Genomic DNA, 7,439 nt, shown 5'->3' on the forward strand with positions numbered 1-7,439 from the left:
TGAAATTTTCAACCATGTCATTTAAAGAGCAGTTGTAACTGTATGGTTCAAATGATCTCTTAATAATAGAGAACTTTGCTTCAGCCTCACCATCAATGAATCTCTTTTGAACTAAAAATTCCCTTTTAGTCTTTGTTAAGGTTAGGTTGGCATCAAAAAACACACAGTGATGGTCAGAAATAGGTCATTTGAGCACTGAAACAATATCACCGTTCAACACTGTTGTTATTACTAAGTCTAGAGTGTTATCATGCTGATGAGTGGCTTCATTTACATGTTGGGTGAGTTCAGAGCTGTCCCATAAATTCACAAGCTCCATAGCTTTGGAGTCATTCCTTTAATTTAAATATTCAGGTCTCCATTCAGGATTATATCATATCTAGTGACGCCAAGTGAGATCAGCTCTGAGAATTCCTGTAGAAATAGTGATGAATATCTTGGTGGCTGATATAATGTAATGATGAGCACTGATAATTCTGCTTTGAGTTCAAGCAAGATATTCAAATGATGTAAATTCACCCAAGTCAATGTCATTATGGTGTGTGATTGCTACAATGTGTTTGACCATGGCACGGACCATGGTTTAAGTATGTATGTATTGGTATGTTTAAGGAAGTGGCATGGGGTCTTTCTCATCTCTGGGGGACACCTGAGTGGTGATGTCTGTGATTACTGCTGTTTAATAGTTCATCAATTTGACTGACCTTCAGCGTGTCAGCTTTAACTAACTCCTTGATTGGTGAGTGTGGTGGAGGGTGAGGAGGGGTCATTGGGTCCCTGATTGGGACAGAGACATCCTCTGAATGCTTTGGATGATGTGGAGCAGAGGGTCAGGTGAGGGGGGGAGAGATACAGGCTGTCCGCCTGTGTGCACTGTCTTTCACACTTATCCACACATTCTTGTTTGGGTATGGCATCCCAAGGGCATGATGTAGGTTGACACTGAGTAGTCTGGATCCAGTGATGTTTGGGTGAACCCCATCAGATTTAAAGCAGCCTTTACAGTTCCAAAAGATATTGACATTGTCAAGAAACTTTATCCCATGGGTAAGGTATGTCGATTTCAGCCATGTATTCAGACCAAGGATATACTTAAAGATTTGATTCCTTTCCCCAAAGTTGGAATTGGGCCAGAAATGAATACATGTTGCGAATGACAGTCGCTCAGTTTTTCCAGTAGCAGGGAGTTCAGAGCCATTGTGGATAATAAAATCCTCATATTACTTGGATGTGTAGAGAGGATAACTGGCAACAGCTCTGTTAACTCCCTGACAGATGTGACAGCCACGGTTAGAATATCAGTTTTTGCCATTCTTACATGCTTGGTTATAGGGTCCCTAGTGAGAACAGTTGCTGGCTCAGGTGTGGAGTTATCAGTGTTTCTTCTGGCCCTCGGCCTAGCAGGTTTTTTTTGTTGGGGGGACGGGGTATTTCTTGGGTTTTGGTTAACCTTAATGCTAGTGGTGTGATTAGCTTCCCTGGGTTACACATAGTTAGAATTATCACACATTTCATTCAGAGTCAGTGGATTGTAGCCGTTTTGCAATGAGAGTTCAGGTGGTGGAGTGAGCATTGGTGCTCTCTTATTTGATTTCTTGCTGGATTTGCCTCTGCTGTGGACGACATCAGCCCAAGTCCTGGCTGGAGTTGATGCTTTCGGTCTGGCATTGGTGCAGGGACAGTAAGAAGTGTCATTAGGGAAGGCTGGTTTGGGAGCCTCTGCAGTTAATCCAGTGTCGTTAGGACATATACATTGAAGTGTGTCAGCCAAGTCCGTGATGGGACGCTCCACATCCGATGCAATCCCATGTATATTAGTCTGTGTCTGTCCGTTCGCATTTGGTGGCTTGGTACCTTGTACCGTAGCTGCTAAAGAGTCAATGATTTGCTCGATCTCAAGTATTTGATGCAGTGTTTCAGTCTTCTTGTCAAGCTGCATTATCTCAATCATTCACTCATACTCCTTGCAGCTTACCAATTTAATTGGATTTGGAGAAAATGCTTTTATGTTCTCTTTTGTTGGTCGGAGAAGCTTTGCATGCTAGGCTAGGCTAGGCTAAGCTAGGCTAGGCTAGGCTAGGCTTGTAGCTGAAAAGCGTTTGACAGGGCTCTGAAACTTTCCCGTGTCCTGAAAGTCAACTTTTGTTCCGATTTCATTATAAACATTTTCATTAGCACCAGTGTAACCGGTAATAGCTCTCTTTGGAAGAATACTTAGGAAATCAGAAAATGTAAGAAAAAGTGCAAAGCATTTAGCAAATAGAGAGCTGAGGAAAACACATCTGCATGGTAGTGCAGCTGGAAGCAGTTCTTTTAAAATATGACAACTGTCTGGCATGGCAGTGTATATAAGAGATGATTTGCTGTGGCGTAGTAAGATAAGCCTTTCTAGGTTGATAATCACTTGCTAAAAACTATACCAAAGTCAGACTCAGTAATATGGTGCCTTCTCTTTACTTTGAACCAGGTTGAACATTTAGCTGAAAAAGTGTCACGTATGCTTTTGGGGTCTTATTTTTTGGATGGATCGGAGTTTGTTCTGTCAATAAAGAGTTTTGGTGGCATCAAATAGTTTTTGAAACAGTTGTAACTACAATATAACAGTGCATGTGTGAGGCTGTTACTTTTGGAAGACTAAATAGATGGGAGTGTTCTTGAGCAAGGCCGTGGCACTTGACCCCAACCCCTACTCCTCAATGGGCAAAAGATTAAACTGTGGATGTACAAGACATCTTTAAGGTGTGGATGTTGCTGGAAATAAGCATTCATGCTCAGCAAATCTTTCCTGGTTAAATGATCAATTTGCCAAATTACATAAAGACACATTCTGCCATTTACTAATAATGAATTTAACATATTTTACTAGGATTTCTGCTGCCAGATGCCATTCTTTCATTCTTTTATTATTACAAATAAAAATTACCTTTACCTCCAGTGTACTGGGGTTGCAGCAGGATTTTTTAAGATACTATATATAAATTTTAGAAAATAAAACTAATTATTGACGCTATATGGTGAGTGGGGAATTTTGTTATTATTTTAAAAATTACAAATGTAAATGGGACAGAATGGCACAGACCAAGTCCCCTGAAATGGTGCTGGCTTGTGAGGCAATTTTTGCATAGTGGCCACACTGTATTGCAACTTATAGTAACATTACGAGATGCACACTGCCCCCAAAAAGTATTTTTTCATATACAGTCATTGGAAATGGAGCAGCTGTAAACTGGTGGCTACAACTTGCTAAACGTTACCTCCCAAAATGACTCTCTATATAATCACAATTTGATCCATTCAGGCCATTTGGAAGGTCTAGAAGCCATATTTAGCCTTATTTTATTGTTATTATTTAAACAGGAAGTCAGCCTGCATGGCAAGCGTAAGTCTTTAAAGCACATGCTCTCAACTGACTTGGCTGAAAAAGGACTTTAGTGCAACTCTAATAAGTTTAAAGTAGCCTGTATGCATTGTGCAGCTGTATTATGAAGAAAAACAAACAAAATATAATAAAAATAAATTGCATTAGGCATGATATTGACAGTTACTCTTTATGCAACTTTGGATCTAACCTGATGCACCATCCAAGAAGTTAGGAAACTGTTTGGAAAAGGGCAGGCACTTTGAAAAAATACTTGGTAGGTGATTGGATGACCCATCTGTCTATCACTGTCTATCACCGTCTTACCTCGCAAGGCAGCTGGATTCGTGACACTGATTGGTCTGAACCACTGGTGGTTCAGACACAAGCACATAAGTTGAAGCCTGACAAAATGGATTATCACATTATCTTGTGATGCTGTGATCTCGTGAATCCAGCTGCCTCGCAAGGTAATGTTTTGGGTAATGATCAGAAGTCAAAATATCTGATCACTTTAGAAAGTCAAAGGCCCTTAGAAATTCCTGAAAGAAATATTTATAACAGTCATTTCGAACAGCCCTAAGGCTGTGCCCAGTCGTTCCATTTAATAATCCATCCATCCATGCTTATGTGGAGCATTCTGTAAAAGTGTTCAGAGGGAGAAACCAATAAATGACAGTTATACATCTTCCAATTCTGATAGCAGTTTTTCTAGAGTCAGTATCAGCTTTTGTATTACAATTTACATTCTGTAATGTTGAATCTGCAAATTATCATAAAGAGCAAGTGTTGCTTTTAGCGGTGAAAGGAACCATCACTAACTCAAGTAATGCCTACTTCCCACCCTATTCATAAGACACAAGGGTCCATGAACAAAGTGTAAACTGCACACTCATTTTTACCAAAGGACACCAAAGAGACAGCTTTAAATGATGACTTTTATGTTGCAATCTCACTTTTTGGGATCAAATCCAACAAAAAATGCAGCAACGACAAAAACAGATTTCTCTCATACTCCTTTGCGGTTTGTGGTTTTAAGGGACTCCACCTGCACAAAAGCTCAAAACCGCCTTTATACTCTATCCACATCTCAAAAGGGACATATGCTACAATTTTTTTATGTGTAGTGGGGGAAAATTACAGAGGCTATGTTAGACAAATCAGAAGCAACAAAGAGAATGGTGAACGAGTGAATGTGTGCAAGATCAAGAGGATCATCCACACTGCTGAGTTGGTGTGTGGTGACAGCTTGAGTGAGTGAACTGACCCACTACAAGACAGCAGCGTCAGCGGAAATGACATGAATACAATTGATCTTGGCTCCGCTGTTGGAGCGACCTTGTATATAAAGTCTGACAAAGGGTCAGTGAGGGGTGTTTCTGCTTTCAGCTCCAGACGTTACAAAAAAAAGGAAATGCCACATTTGATTGGAGACGACACTGCTATCACCGCAGGCGCTTCCCTGAAGATAGAAATTCCAAATCCCCTTGTGCTGCCATTAAGCAATTAACACAGGTGGAACATATGGGTACTGCAGACTAAACTAATCACTTATGCAAATGCACAAAATAAAATTTGGAGGATTAATTGCAGCCTGAGCACGTGCCGTGAGAGATGTCACGATTTTCTCATGTACAGATGGAGATCAGGAGGATGTTTTCATCAAGCATGCCTGTCTCTGATTTTACACGTTCACTGTCCCCTTTTCAAAACTTTCTGGCTTTACATTCATCACAGTTCAGCTGTATATAAGCAGAACTGATATTAATATAATGCTAGTAATAATAATAATGTTAATAATAATAATAATAATAATAAAGTAATAATACATTTTGGTTTATGTGCTTTACAAAACCTAAGGTAATAAAAGTATGCCAACATAGCCAATCACCTAAAGCACCTTTGTAAAAGTGTGTTTTTAATAGTGATTTAAAGTAGAAACCCTGGTATTAAGAGGTACAGTAGGTCATTCCAGAGTCTAGGAGCCCTGACTGCAAATGCGAGATCATCTTTGTGACTAAATTCTCACCTTGGAATGCCTAGGATATAAGCATTTGCATATTGCAGGGGTCGCATGGGGTTAACAGCTCAGTACTATAACTAGCTGCAAAAGCTCATCAGAGCTGTTAGAGATGTTTGCTAAGAAATCAACATACAGTGAAAAAGTGTTTGTCCCCCTCCTGATTTCTTATTTTTTTGCATGTTTGTCACACCTAAATGTTTCAGATCATCAAACAAATTTAAATATAAGACAAAGACAACACAAGTAAACACAAAATGCAGTTTTTAAATGAAGGTTCTCATTATTAAGGGAAATCAAAATCCAAACCTACATGGCCCTGTGTGAAAAAGTGATTGCCCCCTAAACCAAATAACTGGTTGGGCCACCCTTAGCAGCAACAACTGCAATCAAGCATTTGCGATAACTTGCAATTAGTCTTTTACAGCGCTGTGGAGGAATTTTGGCCCACTCATCTTTGCAGAATTGTTGTAATTCAGCCACATTGGAGGGTTTTGGAGCATGAACCGCCTTTTTAAGGTCATGCCACAGCATCCCAATAGGTTCAGGTCAGGATTTTGACTAGGCCACTCCAAAGTCTTCATTTTGTTTTTCTTCAGCCATTCAGAGGTGGACTTGCTGGTGTGTTTTGGATCATTGTCCTGCTGCAGAACCCAAGTTTGCAGCAGCTTGAGGTCACGAACAGATGGCCGGACATTCTCCTTCAGGATTTTTTGGTAGACAGCAGAATTCATGATTCCATTTATCACAGCAAGTCTTCCAGGCTCTGAAGCAGCAAAACAGCCCCAGACCATCACACTACCACCACCATATTTTACAGTTGGTATGATGTTCTTTTTCTGAAATGCGATGTTACTTTTACGCCAGATGTAATGGGACACACACCTTCCAAAAAGTTCAACTTTTGTCTCGTCAGTCCACAGAGTATTTTCCCAAAAGTCTTGGGGATCATCAAGATGTTTTCTGGCAAAAATGAGACGAGCCTTAATGTTCTTTTTGCTCAGCAGTGGCTTTCGTCTTGGAACTCTGCCATGCACGCCATTTTTGCCCAGTCTCTTTCTTATGGTGGAGCCATGAACACTGACCTTAACAGAGGCAAGTGAGGCCTGCAGTTCATTGGATTTTGTTGTGGGGTCTTTTGTGACCTCTTGGATGAGTCGTTGCTGCGCTCTTGGGGTAATTTTGGTTGGCCGGCCACTCCGGGGAAGGTTCACCACTGTTCCATGTTTTCACCATTTGTGGATAATGACTCTCTCTGTGGTTCACTGGAGTCCCAATGCTTTAGAAATGGCTTTATAACCTTTTCCAGACTGATAGATCTCAATTTCTTTCTCATTTGTTCCTGAATTTCTTTGGATCTCGGCATGATGTCTAGCTTTTGAGGATCTTTTGGTCTACTTCACTTTGTCAGGCAGGTCCAGTTTAAGAGATTTCTTGATTGAGAACAGGTGTGGCAGTAATCAGGCCTGGGTGTGGCTAGAGAAATTGAACTCAGGTGTGAAAAACCACAGTTATGTTTTAACAGGGGGGCAAACACTTTTTCACACAGGGCCATGTAGGTTTGGATTTAAAAACTGTATTTTGTGTTTACTTGTGGTATCTTTGACTAATATTTAAATTTGTTTGATGATCTGAAACATTTAAGTGTGACAAACATGCAAAAAAATAACCACCACTGTACATCATATTATTTATTTTTATTCATTATTGATTTGTTATTTTAGTCTGCACACTAAAAAATACCAAAGATTTAATGATTCAGTATGCACACAAAGACATTCATATATATAAAAATGCATTTTACGCATTTACATTCATTTACTCAGCTATACATGAATTGAAAGTGAACAAACACTTGTGCAGGAGAGGTAGGAAGCTAAAGGATAAAAAGGAAAATAATGATGGATACTGAGGGACAGTATATCTACTTAGTGTTTTGACATGTATACTTTGGTAAAAATTACCAAAAAGAAGAAATTTAGATTTTATTTTGGTTTCTGCTGTGAGATTCCCACACTGGTCATCAACAGGGGATGTGAATTATCAGTACAGACAGGGGTA

This window comes from Thunnus albacares, chromosome 16 (assembly GCF_914725855.1).
Source record: "Thunnus albacares chromosome 16, fThuAlb1.1, whole genome shotgun sequence".
In the NCBI taxonomy this organism is placed as follows: domain Eukaryota; kingdom Metazoa; phylum Chordata; class Actinopteri; order Scombriformes; family Scombridae; genus Thunnus; species Thunnus albacares.